This window comes from Lepidothrix coronata, unplaced genomic scaffold (genome assembly GCF_001604755.1).
Source record: "Lepidothrix coronata isolate B3197 unplaced genomic scaffold, Lepidothrix_coronata-1.0 Scaffold14, whole genome shotgun sequence".
NCBI classification, from domain to species: domain Eukaryota; kingdom Metazoa; phylum Chordata; class Aves; order Passeriformes; family Pipridae; genus Lepidothrix; species Lepidothrix coronata.
In genome coordinates, this window is record NW_016690194.1 from 7,182,328 (window position 1) to 7,197,213 (window position 14,886).

At 40.3% G+C, this 14,886-nt stretch overlaps 1 long non-coding RNA gene across 1 annotated transcript; it reads right to left on the reverse strand.

The window, feature by feature from the left end:
* Positions 1–1,092: 1,092 nt before the first annotated feature.
* LOC108493105 lies at positions 1,093–14,250 on the reverse strand. The gene is made up of 3 exons (XR_001873345.1): positions 14,132–14,250; positions 6,016–6,022; positions 1,093–1,103 (listed from the first exon to the last, which is right to left on the reverse strand). It is a non-coding gene; the product is annotated as an uncharacterized LOC108493105 (long non-coding RNA).
* Positions 14,251–14,886: the final 636 nt, after the last annotated feature.

A 14,886-nucleotide genomic window follows, 5' to 3' on the forward strand; every position in this document is an offset into this window, starting at 1 on the left:
TAGAGCATTCCCTTGCATTAAACTCCCTAAGAAAAGGTTTTTAAGAACAAAGTGGCAGGGTTTATTTGAATTTAAAAAGAAAAGAAAAAAAAAAGGTAGCACCATCCATCTTTTTAAGCAGTGTTAAGCTTGGAGCAGCTGGGGAAGACAGTGCAGAAGTAAAAAGGTTTGTAAACAAGGTTGCCATCACCCTCTTATTCTTCTGGTGAGCCTGGCTCTGAGCCAGCTCTGTGACTTGCTCAGTTTTTTACTTTTTTCTTCCATGTTGTCCCACAACTGTGTTTGTAAAAGGACCCCAATTCCAACACCACACATGCAAACTCTTGCTGTTAGGTGGAATGAGAACTTGGCGTCCACTCTTCTCTCACCAGAGGTGATCCCACCCTTCCAGATGTGCCAACCTCCCTGAAGGACCACAAAGGAGAGATTTTCGTACCAGGCATCCTCCAATACCATTAAAAAAGGTGAAAGCCGAGGTACCTCCCATCTTTAGTAGATCAAGAGCAAGCACATGGTTGGGCACTTGGCTCACTGTACTGCCACAGTTGCAGGGTATGTACTGTGGCCCTTGTCAGGGATCACTCAGACGCTCTTTAATAGAAGAATTCAGGAAGCCAAACATGAAGGATTTTTATTTTTTTCCCCTCAGGCATAATAGGTCCAGGACAGTCTAATACTGCAGCTCCCGTACAGAGTTACATGAGCTATTTGATAACCATACATGTTTAATACCACAGATTTATGTTCCCTGTGAAAGATGAAACTTCCAATAATGTATGTCCCTTCCTACAAGTGGATTTTATCATTCAAAGCAAACTCAAGGAATAAAAATATACTTCTATTACCTCCCCTTACAGAACCAAAATTTTCTTGGCTCCCTTTCCTGAATAATGTAAATCTCCAAACCCACTTACTTTGAGTGCTTAAAAGCCACAAAGCAACATGAGCAAATGCCAAATGTAGAAACGTAAATGCTTAAAAATTAATTCTACCAAATAGGGTAATTCTTGCTCCTTATGAGTTTTCATCAGTTCTGCCTTCAGGTTCCTAACAGATAATCAGACAGCCCATCATCCAAAAGGTCTCTCAGCGTGATGTGGGCACTAAGGTATCAGAAGGATTTTTAAGTTGTTTTAAAGAACTGGACAGAGCTATTTTTTACTAGTTGTGTTGCCTGAATAACTGCTTGGATAATTTATCTGCAGTTTTTGCCACAATGGACCTATGATTGTCATCCTCAGTTCTACTCTAGCCCCATGAGGAATTAAAAAAAATATTTAATGATTAAGATCATTCACCTTAATCAGTGTTAGGATTTATGCTTCACACTGTGCAGTAGTTTTAATATGAAACAGCACCTGTCTATATGTTGATTTATTTACAGGCAAGTACATTCAAAATGATGCCGGAAGTTCAAGGCTTAATTTTATTCTAAAGCTTCTGTGCAAGGGGACCCTCCTGGTGTTTCTTAGAAGTTATTTTCCTGTGCCTGCAGCACAGCATAAAAAGCTATGTAATGAATATATTTTTTTATGTCCTAGAAGGGATGTTCTGTGAGAACACAGAGTAAGAGGCAAATACCAGTATGATTATGAGGCTGAAAACAAGTAAAAGATGAATCTGTTAGAAAAAAAAGCAGCCTTCTTTCTCCTCACTCCTCTCTGGTATTAGAATAATACTGGAATATAGAATAAAGAGTATTAGAATAGCTATAACTGCAGTCACTTTGTTGATACTATCCTTGAAGAACTCTGCAATATGTTCACACTAATCTTAAAATGGAATAACTGTGGAAGTTGAGTCCTGCTCTGAGGCTTGACAGACCTTCCAGAGTTGTCAGCAGAGACCCCCTTCAAAAATAAACAGAGAAGTGATTCAGCATAAACCCCTTCCCAAACAGGGGAGGCAATCCAGAAAGTCATCACTCAGGAAACCTCCCACGAGCTGAGAGCCTGCACGTGCCCCCGAGACTGAGCCTGAAGGTTTTGTCCCAGCTCACTGAGCACTAAATGGAAATAGAATTTCCATTTCCTATTTCCTAAATGGAAATAGAATTTCCTAAATGGAAATGGAATTTAGGGAATTTCCTACAATATAATTTCTGAGGCACCATTTTGATTAAAATGGCCACTCCTTAACTTGAGAGGAGATGTTGAACCCTGAATCTTTTGGGAGATGGAAGTGTGAAATGTAAAAAACCTGGAAGGATCTGGTTGTCTTGACATGAGGGAAAAGATGCTTTCTCATAAGCCTTCAGAAAATCACTAATTCAATTATTTTGGGGTCTGTAGCTGTTACTATGGGCATTGGAACAAGAGCTCTTGAACCGGATGCTTCATGGATGCATAATCAGTTATTTAAGTGTTTGAAACCGTGTTAAGATATGACTTGTCATTTAAGAGTAGGATATGCCATGTCAGCTGTGCTGCTGCCTTTCACTTTTGTCTACTCAAACAGCTGGAACAGCCTGAAAAAACAAGGGTTTCCCTCAGGATTTGTAGCAGGCAGTTGGAAGATTCAGGGAGCTAGTCTGTACTTTAAAATCTCCACTTTAAATGCTACTACAGTGTTTCAGGATTGCGATCTCAAGAGCAGATACTCAGATAACACATGGTCTTACAGAGTTCTGTGCATAACTGACTTAGGACAAGAAATAGGGCAGTGCATGTTTGTGAGGGGGTTAAATTTTTTTGTCAGGACAACATTTTGTTATGGTGTTTCCTGAACACCGAGTTAACCTCTCTATGTGTCTGAATATTGGATATGACAGATCAGCATCTGTGTGCTATCAACTTGTTCAAGGTGCTGATTTTTTGATAAAGAGCTCGTGAAAACCCACCCCTTAATGACATCATTTTTCTGCTGGAAAGTCTGGTGCCTTCAGTGTGACTCACTAGCATGGATAACAGGATCACTGAAACCTAACAATATTTTGGTTTAATTAGTGGTTAATCAAGTATTTAGTAAAATAAATAATAAATGTATTATTTATTACTAATATATGACTAGTCAAATAATTGATCAGGTATTAGTAACAGCACTCTTCTCTTTCCATAGCAGCTACTTTAGGAATCTTGTGATCAGAGAAGAGCTGTACAGATTAACCTTCCAATAGAATTTCTTCTACTTGACTCATGGCTCATTTTACCTTAAACCATCACTTTGTTCCTTGTCTATGCCTCTTCCTTCCTCTCTGCTTTTGTGTGTGTGTGTTTTTCGTTTGTTTGTTTGGGGGTTTTTTTTGGGTCATATTATGGTATTAGGTGTAAAAGTGAACTTTTTTACAGCAAAGTGCATCTGACCCAAAATTATTAGTACTAAAGTGTTAGTACTAAATTATTTATTACTAAATTATTAGTAATAAAGTGTGAAAATTAACAAAGTCCAGTTTGTGGAGGGATTTTCTGTCTTCATTTTCAAAAATTACTTGATTGGGTAGGTCTGGGTGTCATCCTCAAGTAAGATGAGGTCAGCAGTCAGAAGAGGGAGGAGAAGGATACTGAGGGGATGTGATGGGAAGAGCTAATCTGACCAATCGGTGGTAAATTTCTGAGGGTCAGGGTAGAATCTGTGCCTGGTGATGGGCTGGAACACAATCCATGAGTTTATTTGGAGATATCTCAGGAGGAATAGATAAAGCCTTAGGTTTGTGGAAGGTGTGCATATTTCTGGGGCTGCAGTTGGGCTCTAACTGGGATTCACAAAATGCCCATTTAAATACATCATTTTTGAATATGGTTAATTAGTGACAACTTAAATCAAGTTTTATTGGAATTTGCCTGCTAATGACAGCTGTGAAATCTGTTCAATAAATTCTTGTCACTACATTTAAGAGCTAATGTTTAATTCCAGAACCCATTCCTGACTATGGAGCTTTTAAAGCTTGTACAAAAGAGATTTGAATAATACAATATTAAGTAAATTAACTGAAATGGTGACTAGCATAGTTGTGCTTTCTTCACGTGCAAAGAGAATTATATTGCATTCATAATTTGGAAAAACAAGGGTTTAGTTCAGATTTGCTATGGTTCACCCTGCAACATGGATTTTATCTTCACATGGTGTGATAGTTTCTTGGTCTGATCCTTGAAATTTAGCTCATTTCAAAAAGCCTCGTTTGGGGTTGCATGTAGTTCTTCAAGCTGAAATCATTCCTTTCTTTCACCAGGTATGTTTTTGATTAAAATCCAGATTTATTGTTGGTGTGTATTTGGTATTTTCCACCTATCTTAATTCCCACATATCACATAAGGACCTCCTAATAGATGGGTTTACAGAGAGATCTGTTAACATCGCAATAACCACAGCTTCTCTCTCAGCTGCTGCCTATCAGCACACACCCCAAAGTGAGCTCAGAGATGTCTCCTTCTCCTTGTTTTTTGTGCATCAAGGCTTTTCCATAGGAATGGCTGAGATCCATTGATCTGCTGTGGATAAACAGAGCTTTTTGCTACACGTGACCAGAGAGCATTGGATGGACAGTCATTAGAGGGTGATATCAGCACAACAAAGCAGTTTGGATGGAACTTTCCTCTTGCCTTCAGAAACTCTGGTCAGGGAAAGACAAAAATCTTATAAAATGAGCAGTAGTCTTCAACATAATATTAAGGATAATAAAAATCAATCATTGATTGACATAAGTCTGTGGTTTCTGCACTGGTGTTAACACAAAGGAAGCTTTATATATTTAATTATTTTGGCTTTTCTAATGCATGAATTGAGTGGATTGGATGCTAGGAAAAATTTCTTTACTGAAAGAGTGGTTAAACATTGGAACTGGCTGGCCAGGGCAGTGGTGGAGACACCATCCCTGGAAAACAAGTAGACACTGCACTTAGTGCTATGGTTTAGTGGCATGGTGGTGTTCTGTTTAGGGTTAGACTTGATAATCTTGGAGGTCTTTGCCAACCCTAATGATTCTATGATTCTATGATTGCCATGCTTGTTCTGGATGCCAGCCTTTCAGAGTTCAGAATCCACTCTGGGAGAGAATGGAAAAAAAAATTGAGACAGGACAGAATAAAACCATTCAGTGTGAATCACAGGTACAGGTGATGTGAAAAAAAATAGAAAGAGACAAGAAGGAAACCAGTCAAAGTCTGTGGTGGAGACCCATTGATTTAAAAAAAAACGTGTGTCTGCTTCATTTTATAGGAACTCCTTGTCCCACCCCTTTCCTTTTACCATGTATTGAACACGTGACTGTGCCAGAAGAAAAAACTTCCAGAGGAAAAAAAGGTCAGATCCTAAAATTCTGTGTATGAGCTCTTGCAGCCCACCTCTTTTCACACATTCAAACCAGCATCTTAAGAGCAAACATCGGCCTGCTTCAAGGTCAAACGCAGCAGAGGGTAGCTCATTAATAATCCCTCTGTGTCAGTATTGCTAAAAAGTCTATAATGCCCATGTCACATTGCTTTTCCTCACATTGATTCTGACTAGGATAAATAGATGCGTAATGCCTCTGAGTGAAGCCTGATGTTCCCTAGCACATAATAACCAGTGCTATTAATTTTGTGGAGGACACGTAATCACATGCCACTTCAAAAACTGTCTTCCCCATTTTCACATTTCCCTCATTATTACTGGTGTTATTAATTGTTAGGTCATCGCTGGAGGAAAGCTGCCAGAGGCACAGGTATGCCCAGCTAAGAGGATAAATGCTCCTTGCCACAGGATGGGAGTTGGGAGTTTTTTTGTCATTCTTTCCTACTCAGGTTCCACCCAGATGTGGATATCAGGGATGGAAAAGCCTTTTGTTTGTGAACCTCTGTGCTGTGCCTGCAATTCAGACCAACCTGGGATAGCAGGAGGTGGGACACTGTAACTTATCTCTGGGCAGCTGAGAGGCAGGGACCAGATGGGGAAAGATTTCATCATCATATTCCTCCAGAGACAGCCTAATTAGGATCATTCCTCTGCAAAGGAAAGAGAGTGAATGAACAACTAGATAATGCTTCACAGTTTGCAGATTGCTTCTGGATGAATAACTTGCTTGTCTGCAAGTGTAAGCACAGGACTGCTCCGGCAAAACATCATAAGAATAGAGAATTTATTTCTTCAAAAAGGGTTTTTCATTTGATGGTATCTGGCATGTGCACACATTTGGAAAGTGTTCTCCCTTACACCTCTATTTCACCATTAATTAAAATTAAATCCAAGGTACAGTTTACATTCAACACATCCAGTTTTGCTCTTTCTCCTATTTTACAAGGAAATTTGATATTTTTATTTGAGAATTTTATTATTATATTCCAACTAATCCAGCAAATTATTAGTAAGAGCATGTCCTAGCCTGTGGCCCTTCAGCCTGTTTGTTACGTTGGTTCATTTGCATTTCCTAATTTGTCAATATTTCTCAGTAATTACCACTAGCTCACTTGCTACTCTTTTAAACCCTATGCCCATGTTCTCCCAGACCAGAGCTGGTGGGTGCAAGCTTCACAAACCTTTCTTTTTGTAACATCTTTTTGTATGTCAGTACTGAACAGGTATTCATACAGGTGGTCATGCAAACCATTTATGGGATTTGATCTGGTCATTAAATGCTGCATCACAGCATTATTGCACAAAAAAATTTTATGTAGTAAAAAAGAAAAAACCCAGAAAGCTGCTGGTTGTGTGGCTGGGAAGGGGCTTTGAACACACACCTTGTCTTGCCTGTAAAACTGTCAGACACAGGAGGAATCCATTTCCCTGCTGTCAGAGGAGCAGTTTACACCAAATAGTGCTAATAATGCTCCTTCGTCAAATATGTTATTATCACTTTTTACCTTCTACCACTGGTGAAAGGGATATGCCCTTTTTCTGGTGGGTGCCTGTCCAGCTGAGGCTTCTGAGCTCATCCAAAATCTTGAGCTAAGAAGCTCTGAAAGGGAGGTAAGAGTGGCTCCTGACCTCTGAATGTTGCCTGCTGCCTCAGAGGTTGGACTTTTTGGGATGGAGCTGTGAGTGAACAGAGGCTCGCTGTTCAGAGAGGAATAACAGATGTGGACATTTGAGTGAGGTTCCCTTGGAGGCTTACCGATGCCTTATGTGAAGGTTCACTTTTGCTCATCATGGTGCTTTTCTGTGTGTAATTTTTTCCATTTTTCCTTTTATTTTGTGTGCTGGTGTTTAAAAGAGGCACATTTGAAAGCTCCTTAATTGCACATGCCATGATCCAATTTTTATCATACTGGCATGAATATCCCTGATGCTAATGAAGCTGGGGATAGTTTAGGAAATATTAGGCATGCTGACCAACCTGCCCTGCATCCACCAGCTCAGTAGCTATGAACCTTTCTGTAAGGCTTACCACCTAATTAGAATGCATTAAAAATGACAGTGCCTGTTGATTGTGGGGCTGGAAACCAGAGATTATGGTATCATGCAACACCATGCAATCTGTGAGTCAGTCGGTGCCCTTTGAATGCTCCTCACATCTGGCTGGCTGTGAATAGGCCCACTGTCCTAGGGGCTGCTGCTGCAGTACCTGGTTCCTTATGTACTAATTACAAGCCCTGAATGCAGGAGTTAGGAGAGTCTGGGGACTTGTGGCTGGAGTTCACATGGGCTGGTGAAACAAAAGATTCCCTGTTCCTCATTATGCTCCTACACTTAATTAGGAAGTGAGTTTGTTGATCACCAGCTGTGCTAAGAATCACTCATTTATGGCAGGGCACTTTCTGATTTTTGTGAAAGTTTATTTAAATGACATCTTACACTCTGGCCATGAGGGACATGCCTTTATTTTATCTGAGTTTAAATATGTCTCTTGTAGTCTCCCAGTCTGATGGAAAGAGAAACAGGGGTGTTTTGTTTCACAGGGCAAGGGGGGATGGGTCAGGGGAAACTTGTCTTTGCAGGGTTGGGGTGATTGTTTGGGATTGGCACTGGGTTGTGTGAGCGCGGGGAAAGCCATTTAGAGTTTTGTGCCTTGAATTTAGAGAGGGCTGGCAGTGCCACTCTCCTACCTTCTGGTGGGGGGGCTTCAGGTCAAAGCATTTTATGGATCTGACAGCTTGTCAGGGTGAGCCTGGACATGGAGCCCAGCCAGGTCTGTAGGCTGGGACAGTGTTTTCCCTACTGTCTTGTCCGGAGGTGGGTGAGACAGGGGTGGAGGCTTCGTGGAGGCTGCATGGAGGCCATTGACATTCAGGGATGTTTCATCCTTTGAGGAGTGAATGCTGCAGCAGCCCTTTCAATGCAGCCTGTGTTGGGAGCCAGTTGCTTCCCCTTCTCTATTACAAGGATGCCATTAATATCCAGTGCCACTGTAGGAACTAGCAATTCTTCACTGCTGCAGCCAGTACAGATGAATGATCGACTGTTTCCCTTGCCCAAAAAGCAGAGTTCCTGGGCTCTGACACACAGTGGCAGGGGAGTTGTGACAAAGTAGAGTGCAGAAAAGTTTTAAGAGAGAAATCAAGAGTGAGATATAATGGGAAAAACAGAGACCCATCTGATTTTTCTATAGTAGCTCTAACAGGGATTAATCAGCCTTTTGTGGAAAGAAATTTATTGTCATCTCTGCTCAGATACCATATACCATTATTACTAAATTATAGACACCTTGGTGCTGTCTGCTGTCCACAATGATTCCTCAAGCATAAAATTCCTCTCATCTCAAAGCTATTATGTAAATTCTCTTTCTAGCTGCAAACCTTCAGAAAAGCCACTGAGCAGTGGTGCTGGGGAGTCAGTAAGTGTTTCTTGGATGTCTCTTTGTAAGACAGCTTGGGTTTAGTGTATATGAACTCAGTTCTATAGGCTGAATACACAGTTTAGAGACTGGAGGAAGGAAAAATCCCCATTTGGTAAAACCTTTTCCCTAAATTTAACTAAATTAGAACAGGTGTCTACAGTGGTTTGTAAATTGCCTCTGACTTTTACACTCACCTGATAACAAAGACCATTTCAGCCTCTATTTTTTGAGGTATGTTTGTTCTTCCCTGACCTGAAAGAATAAAAATCAACTCATAACAGTTTCAGCTCTGGCAGGTAATAGTTGAGCTTTTGCTCACATAATATTTTCCAGATGAGAGACTGAAAATTTGCCTTGTTTAGAGGAAACCATTTATTCAATCCACAAGGAGTGCTTGGACCCTACCCAGAAATGTGAGTGGATTCCTTGTTATTACTGTTGTTGTTTTCAAACAGTACTTGTCTGTGAGTGAAGGAAAAATATGACATTAAAAATCCAAACCAATCATGTCAGTGTGAATGGTTTGCATAAAGGTTATTTTCAGTAATAAAGCACTGCAGTGCTCATGTGAACTAGGCAGATAATAGGGTGTTTCAGTATGTTCAGATGCATGAAGCATTTGCAGATTATCACAAGGAATTATTTATAACTCACAATCCACCAGGAAAAAATAGCAATATTTTTATGTTGATAATAGCAATATGATTATGTTGCAAAAGTCTTGCTTCCAAAAAAATTAAGTCCAGCCTGGAGTCTATAAACATTTACATTTGCATTTAACTTCATTAAATGGCAAACAGCTGTAACTTCCTTTACAGTTATCCACTGTTCTTCCTCTTGAAAGAGCTCTTTTGATCTCTTGGGCACATAGGGTTTAGACCTTCCTCAGGTCTGGTGCTGACCAGTAGAGAAGAGGAAATTCTCCTCTTTGATTAAAGCAGTGGAGGGCTGGATACTCCAAACACAGACTTGTATGTGAGCTCCACTTAACAGCATGTCCCATTTCTTCTGCAGGACCTGTCTCTAGCAGTAAGTCAACATAAAACACAGAAAGAAATTGAAGAAAAACAAGAGTAAGAAAAATCACAGAACTTATTGTTTTGTGATGAGTGTTTACTCAAGTTGCTAGAGTGGGCAATGTGCCAATGATTCCTGAGTTTGTACTCATCCTGATGGGATTCACTGCCCTCAGAGTGTTTTAAGCATTGTCCTGGTTCAGCACAAACACCTCCACTGCTTTACGTGTCTGTGGAATCGGGGGTGGGATCAATTACCACCCAAACCAACATCCACCAAACCTCCAAGTCACTCACTGTGATATTTTCTTAATACAGCTGAGACATGAGACTCCTGTAACTGACTAAGATCACATAATCAGAAATTATTTAGATTGGAAAAGAACTCCAAGCCCATTGAATCCAACCTGTGACCAATCCCTACCTTGTTAACCAGACCAGAACACTGAGTGCCACATCCAGTCATTCCTTGAACACATCCAGGGATGTTGACAAAATAACATCCTCTTGACCTGAGCCCTCAGTTCAGTATGAATGTCATTGAGAAAAACAGCTGCTATCACTGTTGGGTTCCACTACCTCTCTGAACTAAAGAAAATGTCTTGTTTTGCTTCTAGTTTTGAGCTGACCAACTCAAGATATGGGCCATTTAAAGTAGGTGTCTGCATACATAGTGTTATAATGTTAAAAAGCCTTTAAATTAGTACTGTTGCCAAGGAAACCATGTCCAGAACCAATGTTTCAATCAGAAATCCATTGTGTTTCCATTTTTTATTATGTTGTTTAAAAATATGTCTTTCAAATACTTCCTTTTTGAGTGGAAGACAGTACCACTCAGCTTTCTCTGCTCTCATTTAACCTCTTCCATGTGATTTGACCCATTTTGTCTGTAAATTTTTGTGAGATACAACAGTAAGACAAGAATAGACCAAAATGCAAATAGTGAGGGGTTGTGGCATTTATCTTTAAAAAGGGAACTTGAAGCAACCCTATGAGAGTGCCCTGAAAGCCGGTTGCTGTTCTGGAGTTAATCTCTCTGACTCAGTAAAAAATGCAGTCCTTGCATACTTCTGCAAATAAAATCCAACATCTGAAACACTTGTTTGCCATCAGATCCTTGTTCTTCAGGCACTGTTCAGCTACCAACGACAGCACAATTCTGAAATGACTGTTGTCTACATAATTTTTTTCCATTGTTCTCTATGATTCACACTTCTGGAGGAAAAAAATCCCTTGTATATTATGTAGTACCATTATTGTAATTTCTCTTAGCTACCCATTAACTCTAAGCCTTGTCAGGTCCTGCCTTTGTTGTCGCTTTCAATTTCCAGTTCCGGATTTAGCAGAGGGAGAAAAGGTTGAGGGTAAAAAGAGAAAAGGTTGTGGGTAAAATCCTGTGTCGCAGCAGCAGAGTTGCTATTGCATGAGGGCCTTGAGTACTCTCTTGGAGATATTTTTGGGCAATGTCTTCACACACTCATCTTGTACATTTGCTTCAGTGAACTCTTCCTGGTGTATTTACCATGCTGCCAGTGGATGTTGTCATCACAGAGTCAATCTTGACCTCATCCAAGGAATACAGTGCCTTTCCTGCAGAAGAATGGTGTAATGTTGCATTTCCTCACCTGTGGAAGAGGTAGTGCTGTAGGATGTAAACTGAGGGTGACTTCAAATGGGTGGCTGCTCTGCATGGAGCTGGGAGTTAAGCCTTCAATGAGAAGCAGTTTCACCAGAGAAGCCTTGCTTTTCCATCTATTCCTTGGCTTTGGATTTCTCATGTTTTATTGTGTCAGTATTATCATCCAGCACTCTGTCTGGCATAGGTATTAAAATGTCTGAGTGTTCAGGTTCCATAATCCTACTGCTGGCTTAGTCTTCCATGGGCTGCAAGACTTGGTTTGCTGTGTTTTTATTGTTACAACTTTAATTGTATTGTGAGGGCCCTCACTCCAGCTCTGGCTTGCTAAATAAACAGAACATATCTTCTGTCTCATGCCTCTGTGTCTGGAAGGGATTTAAATCTGTTCTTTTGTCTGCGTGTTTTGGCTGAGCTCAGATTTTCTCTTGAAAGACCCTGCAAGTTTCAGGGTCTGTGTGTATTATACAGAGTTTGCTTTCATTAAGTTGTGAGTTATTACAGCTTTGTTTGTGCTTGGGGTGTTGAGAATCACAGAGGCCAGTTCCTTTTAAACACTGAGGAGTACAAATAACCCAGGAATAAGAGTCTTGATTGATGTAGCTGCTGCTGAGGTTCACATGTGGAGTAGCTCTACATTGTTGTGTTTCCTAAACAGTGGGTTTCATAGACTGTATCATCCCATGGTGGCGCCTGGTAAAAGGTCAAGAAGTACAAAAAAAGAAAGAGAGTCTCTTTAACACTGCAAAATAATAAAGAATATTTTTCTAAACTTCTCCTGCTACTGTTATTCAGCCATGTTCTGGCCTGTTTATTTTCCATCACTCACTCAGAAATAACCTGAAAGGCTGTTTTATTTATGTGAATATATTGGAAGGATTAATTCTTCACAGAAATGCTGATATTCAACACACAGAAGGCAAGTCTTCTGTGAAACCTGATTTTGGAAGATGCCTTGGATCTTCCAAAAGATCTCTAACTTGTCCTTCCAGCCTCAGCCAGAGAAAGAAGGAATGTGTGCTTTATGCATGAAATCCGACTGGGAAAAATCTGTTATCTAAACAATATTTAAACTCTTTCCGGGAATATTAGTCTAAATGCATTTTAACATCCTTATGAGTTGAAGATTAAACAGTAGCCTTAGTCAATTTATGTTAGGCCTTGGTCAACCTGACTCTTGTGGTGTTTCCCATTACCTAGCCTATATTTTCTGCTACTAGATATAACTGTATTTCCTACATATAAGGAGAAATGGTAGAGATTTACACTGTTGAAGCCATTTTACTTTATTTGTAGAATCCCCAACTCCTATCTACACCAGTCATCTCCAGCCACTCACCCCCATCTCCTATTCACAGGGTCAGTTATTTTATCTATACCTGATACTTTTACTATTTATTTACATTGTTTTGTTTTCTACTTATTTCAGACAATCACCATAGTTGTAGAAGATTTGAGTACTTTCTTACAAACTGGCCCAGTTACAGTCCGATATAATCTGTATATGTAACTGAGATACATTTTCCACTGGTTAAGACACATTATAATGCCAAATTTTGCCAAATCCCAATCAGACTCTTAACTGATGGTATGTAGGTTTGTTCATGAGTTGTAAAGCCTTTGTAACCCTTGGGATGAAAGACACATATGGCAAATAATGATTTACTACTGGGTTTGCAAACATATTTATGTTTAATTTATCAATATAATTGATATAACTCATCTTCTCCAAAACATCCACATATGCTTTTTCTTTCCTTTAACTGATATCTCTTTCCCTGTCCCAATGTAGAGCAGCATTTTTCCCCCCTCTTCATGTTTTGTAGTCCTGTGAAGACAATAGAGATTTTTTAATTTTTTTCCCTTTAGCTTTATGGACTGAGTGAATTATAGAGAGGGAGGAAATTTTCCAGCCTCTTAAAATGAGGAGGAACTGCACAGGCTGCAGATAGGTCATTCTTCAACAGAGTGAAAAGTTGTGTGCTGGGATAGATAATTAGTTACTGAGTTTTGGTCCTTCCCAAGCCCTCAGCTCGGACTGTAAACCAAGTTGCTCCTGTTCCTTCCCCAGCCCCTGTTTAGGGGTGAGCTGGGACCTTGTGGGACCCATCTCATGGGAGCCACAGAGGGCTCCTAGAGCACAGCTGTAGGAACAGCACCATCTGCACACAAAGACATGCAGAGACAGTTCAAGGCCCTTCTGCACCATGGGTGCAAATGAATTTTGCTGACCTAGGGCTGTGAGGCTGGAGCAGGGACAAGCCTGTTGCTTGTGCAGCTGCAGAGGCTAGGCTAGCTCATCGAGGTGGTCTTCCCTTCCCTCAGCACAGCCCTTGGTCGCCTCCTGCCTTGGTGACAGAGACCAGCCGGTGACATTGGCCTCACAGACATGGCATTCTGCACCCCATCAGCACTCCGCTGTGCTGAGCTTGCTCTGCTGACACATGAAAGTCAGCTCTGAATATACACACAGGACTTGGTGCAAAGGACATAATTCTTCAAGTCTGTATTTCAGATTAAATTACTCGAGAGTTTATATTATTCTGCCTGGTTGCAGTTTAGAGGCTGGTCAGAATTATTAAGAGTGCTGCCTTATAATCTGAGTTTCACATTTCCACATTTCAGTTGTTTTGCTGGATGTATCTCCTGTCAGAGTGATCTGTGCTGTTAAAAGAGTATCACCGTTGTCTGAGTTGCCCTGGGTTTTATTGGCTTGGCTGAAATTGCAGAATCACAGAATTATTTGGTTTGAAAGGGACCTTCAAGCTCATCTCATTCCACTTCCTGGAACACCTTCTACTATCCCAGGTGGCTACAAGGCCCATCCAATCTGGCTTTGGACACTTCCAGGGGGCAGCCACAGCTTCTCTGGGCAACCTGTGCCAGGGCCTCAGCACCTTCACAGGGAAGAATTCCTTCCCAATATCCAGTATGAATCTTTCTTTCTGTTGAAATCACTTGCACGTATATATTTTTCATGTTATTTACCCTGTGACAGATTCTGTGAAAACACATGGACTATTGAAGGTACATTTTAGGGCATTCACCAGTCTTGTAGAGTCATGAGAATGCAAAAATTTAACAAGGATTATTGCTGCCTCTCCTTGCAAAACATCTGGTCTTTTTCAGGTAGGAAGAGCTCCAGTGACCAGTCAGGGTGTTACCTTTCTTTATGTACCACAAGGTTTTACCAAATACTTGAATTTCAATAGGAGTACCAATAATTTTTTAGTTGAATTTGTTTAATTCTTACTGTGAGAAAAGCACCAGACTATAGTCATGCTCATATTACTTAAAAAAATACAGTAATATTATGCCTTAATGGACTAAATGTGGTTTTGGACTGTAGATGGTGATCATTATGTTTTACTATAGAGAGAACCAGCCTGAGGAAAAAAAAAAGCAGTCTGAAAAACTTTATGAAAAAGCTTCTACCTTACAAGAAACCATACATCATACTAATATGGCGACTGGGCAAATACAAAGCAATATGTGTGCTTTTTGGAGTCCTTATCTAATGGCTTCAGTGATTTCCTCCTCAGACAGAA